The sequence below is a fragment of the Eretmochelys imbricata genome, chromosome 7, assembly GCF_965152235.1.
Source record: "Eretmochelys imbricata isolate rEreImb1 chromosome 7, rEreImb1.hap1, whole genome shotgun sequence".
Classification (NCBI taxonomy): Eukaryota; Metazoa; Chordata; order Testudines; family Cheloniidae; genus Eretmochelys; species Eretmochelys imbricata.
Window position 1 is genome coordinate 100,645,549 of NC_135578.1, and position 6,000 is coordinate 100,651,548.

A 6,000-nucleotide genomic window follows, 5' to 3' on the forward strand; every position below is an offset into this window, starting at 1 on the left:
GAAAATGTGTACTCTGATGAGGTTCGGAGTTTTCTGAGACTTACTGTATTAGTGACTAAGATGAACATGGGAAAAGCATCAGCAAAGACAAGACAAAAGGAAGCCTGAAGAACGACAAGGGAACATATTAGTCTTAAAGAAGATGAAATTTGTATTTTTAACAAGCGATATTTTTATGAGCAGTTCCCAGAAATCAGGATGAGATAATCAGCAATTGCTCAGTGTCTTATGAGCAATTATGAGGAGAGGCTGAGGGAACTGGGATTGTTTAGTCTGCGAAAGAGAAAACGAGGTGGGATTTGATAGCTTCTTTCAACGACCTGAAAGGGGGTTCCAAAGAGGATGGATCTAGACTGTTCTCAGTGGTAGCTGATGACAGAACAAGGAGTAATGGTCTCAAGTCGCAGTGGGGGAGGTTTAGGTGGGATATTAGGAAACACTGTTTCACTAGGAGGGTGGTGAAGCACTGGAATGGGTTACCTAGGGAGGTGGTGGAATCTCCTTCCTTAGATATTTTTAAGGTCAGGCTTGACAAAGCCCTGGCTGGGATGATTTAGTTGGGGATTGGTCCTGCTTTGAGCAGGGGGTTGGACTAGATGACCTCCTGAGGTCCCTTCCAACCCTGATATTCTATGATTCTTTGAGTGTCCTATATTTGCAAATCTCATTTTAGAAGTTCCTAATTTTTGTTACAACCTTGTGCTGCCTCCTGTAATAGCATTGACTTCTCCTGTCATTTTAAAACTGCCAGTGATTTATAGAAATGGAAAAGAAATATTCAATATAATGTTATACAACTTAATAGAACTAATAATTTAAGTCTTAAAGAAGAATGGAACCAAAATGTCTACAATACTTGAAAAGAAGTCAATAACATTTTAATTATCAATAATATTGTTCATTACTGAACAGATACAAATATTATACCTAATTCTAAGGACTACTTAAAAAACCTTTCGCTGTAAACTCAAAATATTTTCTTCCCAGATATTTTGGATTTGTGGGTTTTTTTGGCTGGGTTTTTGTAAAAATGTGTATCCTGTCAATTCCTTAATACAGTCTTTTCATGTTGCCACTGAACTGCCTTGAGCTCTAGATTGGAGTTGATGAGTTTCAGCTTCCTTATTTCTGAACTCTGCCAACAAAGGTTCCAACTTGTGTGGCTGCTAAGTCATAAAGAACCCTAAAATTATGTGCAAATAACAGTCACAACACAATATTCCTAACCTGTATTTACATGATTTCCACATTACGAAATACTGAAAAAAATCTGTTTTCCTAATATGTATTTTGAGACACATAAAACTAAGACATCTTACAATTCTGCTCTAACTTTTTTCTGTTTACTTTATTTATTACGTATAGTATTACTGTTAAATGAGTAAAGCAAATTTTCAGAGTACTTACACATGAAATTTAAGACCTTATCCATGCACAGAACATGCTTCTCACTACTTCACATGGAAAGAGGCAGCATTTCTCCCTTTTTCTGTACCACATCTACACAGATATGGGAATCAATGTGGGGAATGGCTGGATGAGGAGGAGGAATGGCCTGGGAGCAACATGAATTGTCGTTCCACTGACCTTGTGAAGTTCCCCAAGAAAAGGGAAGTACTGTATTGCCTTCTATGCATGCCCTCTTTGATCGGCCCCTTTAAATGGGTAGAAGAATATTCAAAGTCCGCCACCAGCTTGACAAGTCCTGCTAGTGTCAGTTTTCCCCCAGATCAGATTGGCAGTGACCTTGGGAGGTTTTTGCCTTCATCTATTGCATGAAAGGTGGCTCACAGGCCAGGATTATCTGGGTATATCTGACTTAATCATTTCCCTGATATTGCAGAGACCTTGAGCATTAATGCATCTCGGACCCTCCTATTCTCTGCCTTTGGCACATAATAGTCTAGTATCCTATGGGCTGTCATACTTTACTCTCATTTTGGTTGTTGGGTTTAGGGTGCATGGGGTGTTGCTGGCCTGTGATATACAGGAGGTCACACTAGATAATCTAGTGGTCCCTTCTGGCCTTAAACTCTGACTCCATTGTGGGGTGAGGTAGGTGCTGGGGTCCTAGCGTGGAGGCAGAGGATCCATAGGTATTGGGGCAGGGTTCATGGCCCATTCCTGGTGGTGGTTAACTTCCCTTGCCCCTCCATGGATAATTTTAGGAGGAATTTCATGTGATGCTGTATGATTGAATATGACTATTTATAGCATTGATATTACTGCTGTTATACAAATGCAATAAATCTTGTACAAAGTATGACATGTAAGGTGTCAATGGAAAAGTTATGATTTGCTGAGTATGATTATCGTGTTTATATGTATGTATCATTTTTGTATCTGAACTTATGAATATTGGCTGTGCACTGGCATCATATACATGTTGTATTCCTGGGTTACATCCACCCAGATAAAATTTACATTAAGGCCAGACAACTATGTATTGATGACCCATCAAGGACACAAAATGGGCCATAGAAAAAACTCATTCCACCCAGATAGCTCTTCTTGTGGATGCCTAAGACTCCAAGGAGCCAATGGCCACCCCTTGTGAGTCATCAAGCCATGTAAGGACATATGATATGCTCAAGTGACCCTGGACTCCATCTTAGGCCAGTAGCTTTCCACACACAGTAAATTTCCAGGCACATGGCAAAATATAAAAAAGGACCCTAACATATATCCATTTAACCTCTTTCCTGCCCTGACTCTCTGGCCTGTGAATTTAGGAGCATTTTGAAGCATGGACTGAGAACCTTCCAATCTTTTGGAAGTTACCAGAGAGACTTTACAAGATAGCAGTCTATTCCATCACTGCTACAAACCTGATACAAATAAATTGCTAAATCCTAATATGTGTATAATCTATTAACCATTATTAACTCTCTTCTTCTTTTCTTCTATTATTAAACCTTTAGTTTTTAGTTACTAAAGGATTGGCATCAGCATGATTACTGGGTAAGATCTGAGTTATATATTGACCTGGCTATGTGTCTGATCTCTTGGGATTAGAAGAACCCTGTATTTGATTACACTGATTTTCAGTAACCATTCATCAGAGTCTGGTGTCTGGGTGGGGCAACCTGGGCTGGAATGCCTAAGGAGACTACATTTTTTACTTCTTGTTAACCAGTGTGGTGAGATAGAAGTTTACTGTTGTTACTGGCTTGGTATAATCTAATGAGAGGATAACATGCAGTTTGTGTGAGTCTGCCGTAGTTCTCAGAAGTTTGTCCTGAATTTGGCATTCTCAGCTGTGACCCACTGAGGCATGGTGACACTCCATGAAGGAGATTTTATTTTTTGGCACTTAGTATCAATCACATTATGCAGCAGCTCTGAAAAACACCTAATCCCTTCAGAAGCACCTGAACCATTCTCTTTACTTTAACTACTGCTTGAACTTGCTAGTATATTTCAGGGAATATTATAAAATAAATAATATGCCATTGTCACATCATACTAACTTAAATCATGATCCCACTGTGTCAGTGGGGGTCCAGTGAACTGCTGCTGCCCTGCTCTTACCCAGTGGTTCACTACTAACTGGTTGAAGAGACCATGAAACCTGAAGCTGCATCAGGGAGGCTTCCTTTGGGTCCTGACTGGAGGAACAGTGGGACCTCTAATTGGTCAGGGCTTCCTACTTAACTTGCTGCGCCTCTTTTTCAGTTTATCTGTACAACTGGGTGAATTCCTGGTTGGCTGCTACATTGGACTGTGCCTTCTTGCCTGACTTCTGATTCCTGTCTCTGGTCCTGACCTTTGTCTTGACTCCTGATGCTAACTTCAGCCCAGACTGCTAGGTTTGACTGCCCTGGGTGAGATGCTTAGACCAAACCCTGTATAGTTTTGTTCTTGTGCATTTACTTTATCTTAAAAAATGGTAGTAAAAATGTTGCTCTGAGGTTTATGGGCTCTATTGGATATTGAGTTCATTATGGTGAAGTAGTAATCTCTTGAAACATTTTTATGCTGGTCAAACACCTGAATTTTTATAAGGTTTTTTTTTGTTTTGTTTTTTTGTAATCACTATTAAAGCACATCCATAATATTTTTGTTATCCTAGTTCCAGTGCAGCTAAATATTTTGAGTACAGTCCTCTTTTTTAGGTAGTGATGGTATAGCAGTTACAACAAAGGATGAGCAGCTAAAATCTAATCTGACTTTACTTATTGATTCAGTTCCTGACCTGGGCAAGACTCTTGACCGCCTTATGCCTCAGTCAACTCAGCTGGAAAATTGGGTAAAGAGCAGGGCCTGCTGGAAAACCATCTTCAATTTGAACTAAGATTTCCTGGATACTTAAGGAGTGTAGTGCTTTGGCACAGACGTAATTGATAGTGGACTGTACAGCAAAAACATCCTGAGCTGTGTGACAAAATTGGTGATATCTCATTTGTTGTTGAGGCTCTGGGTGGTCTCTGCAGTCAGAGACTAATCCCATTTCTTGTGTTTGAAGCATTTTTTTTCAGTTATGTAGCATTAGTTTCTGTCCCAGGCAACCCCTCTGTACCTGCCCTTGTTAGGAGCACAGACCAAGCACTGCTTGACTCTGAGAAGGCACTCTGAGGTAAATTACAGTTCCTGTTGAGTTTAGGGGTTGCAGAACTAGATTATTCTGCCCTAGATTTATTGCAACCAAAGGTGGCATCAGTTGCTGTTGTATCAATAAAAATGGCATCCATGATCACCCCAGTATCCACATGTTACCTTTTCAGAATGTCTTTGCTATCCCAAACTGGGTTTCATATTGTCAGTCTGTAGCCAGACTTTGCTTTAATTGAGTTGTCGCAGGGTCACTTTACGTTTCCATACCCATTTATCACATTGCAACTCCTAAAAATAGGCATAAATATTAGTGTAAGCAGGGTCTGAATAAGTTCTCTCCTGGCAGCTTGCTGGGAAGGAGAGAGACTTCTGGAGCAAACTGTATTTACATGAACACACCTACTCTGCCAAGATATCCAGCAGATAGAGCTGTGTTGCTCAACATGATCAACATTGGCTGGTGTTGGGTTACAAATCACTTTAATACGGAAGGCAGGGGTAGTGAAATGTTCTTATCAATGTTGTTGTCTTTATTGTAGGAATAAAGGGGAGCGGAACTGTGCTTAACTTGTCCCAAAGAGCTGAAAATCACTAAGAGACTGACCTGCAAAGATCACAGCAGAGAGGCAGGCGGCAGCGATGAGGTGGTCAGCTGAGAGGGACGAGCGGCTGGTGGGGCGGGCAGCCAGCCAGCACAAGTGCTCAGATGGCGGAGCAAGCAAGGTGCCTTCTTCCCCGGGTGGAAGGTGAATTCACACAGACGTACCTCTGAACCCTGGGTCCTCACTGACCAAGGACAACCACTGTGAGTGGGGTGTGGTGAGGGAGCAGAGGGGGGCATAGCAAAGAAACTTTTGGTTGTAGAATTCAAGACTGTGAGGCAGAAGACACTGCCCCATGCAGTCTGGACTGGGAGTCCTACTCATAGTTTTTTGATTATGAATCCTGCTTGTGGCATTTTCCCTAATTAATGTCAGGTGACTTCACTCTTTTCATTAAAAGTTTCTTTTGTACACTCAGAGTCTGTGCTTGCGCATGAAGAAGTATTGCCTCTGAGGCACCCAGGGGTGGTGTATATTTTTCCCAGGTTATTGGGTGGGGGCTTAAGCTGGTTCTGTGTTGTATTGTTGAAAAGGAACCCCTAGATATTGAACCCTGGCCTGGTGGCTGCCAGCTCCACCCGGCAGAAGGGTTATATTAGAAATGTATGAATTCAAAGCAAGCTGAACTCACGCTTTTTCCTGGTTCATGCTACATACTTTCTGTGGTGCCTCTACAGTTAGTACACTGCTGATTGCAGTCTTCAGATACACTCGTCCTCAATCTGAACAGTTTGTCCCGTCCTGCAGTTTTGTTGCTGCAGCAGCCTTTAAGTGCAAGTGTTGAAGTCATATGGATCAAAGCCAAAGGCATGAAAATGGCATGTAGATAACCACTCGAAACTGA

The 6,000-nt window shown here is 41.5% G+C and overlaps 1 long non-coding RNA gene across 1 annotated transcript in view; it reads left to right on the forward strand.

Moving 5' to 3' along the window:
- LOC144268239 (uncharacterized) overlaps positions 1-5,461 on the forward strand; it is a 36,100-nt gene extending 30,639 nt beyond the window's left edge. Inside the window, exon 3 of the long non-coding RNA XR_013346715.1 lies at positions 5,094-5,461. This is a non-coding gene — a long non-coding RNA (uncharacterized LOC144268239). The remainder of the gene's footprint in view (positions 1-5,093) is intronic.
- Positions 5,462-6,000: the final 539 nt, after the last annotated feature.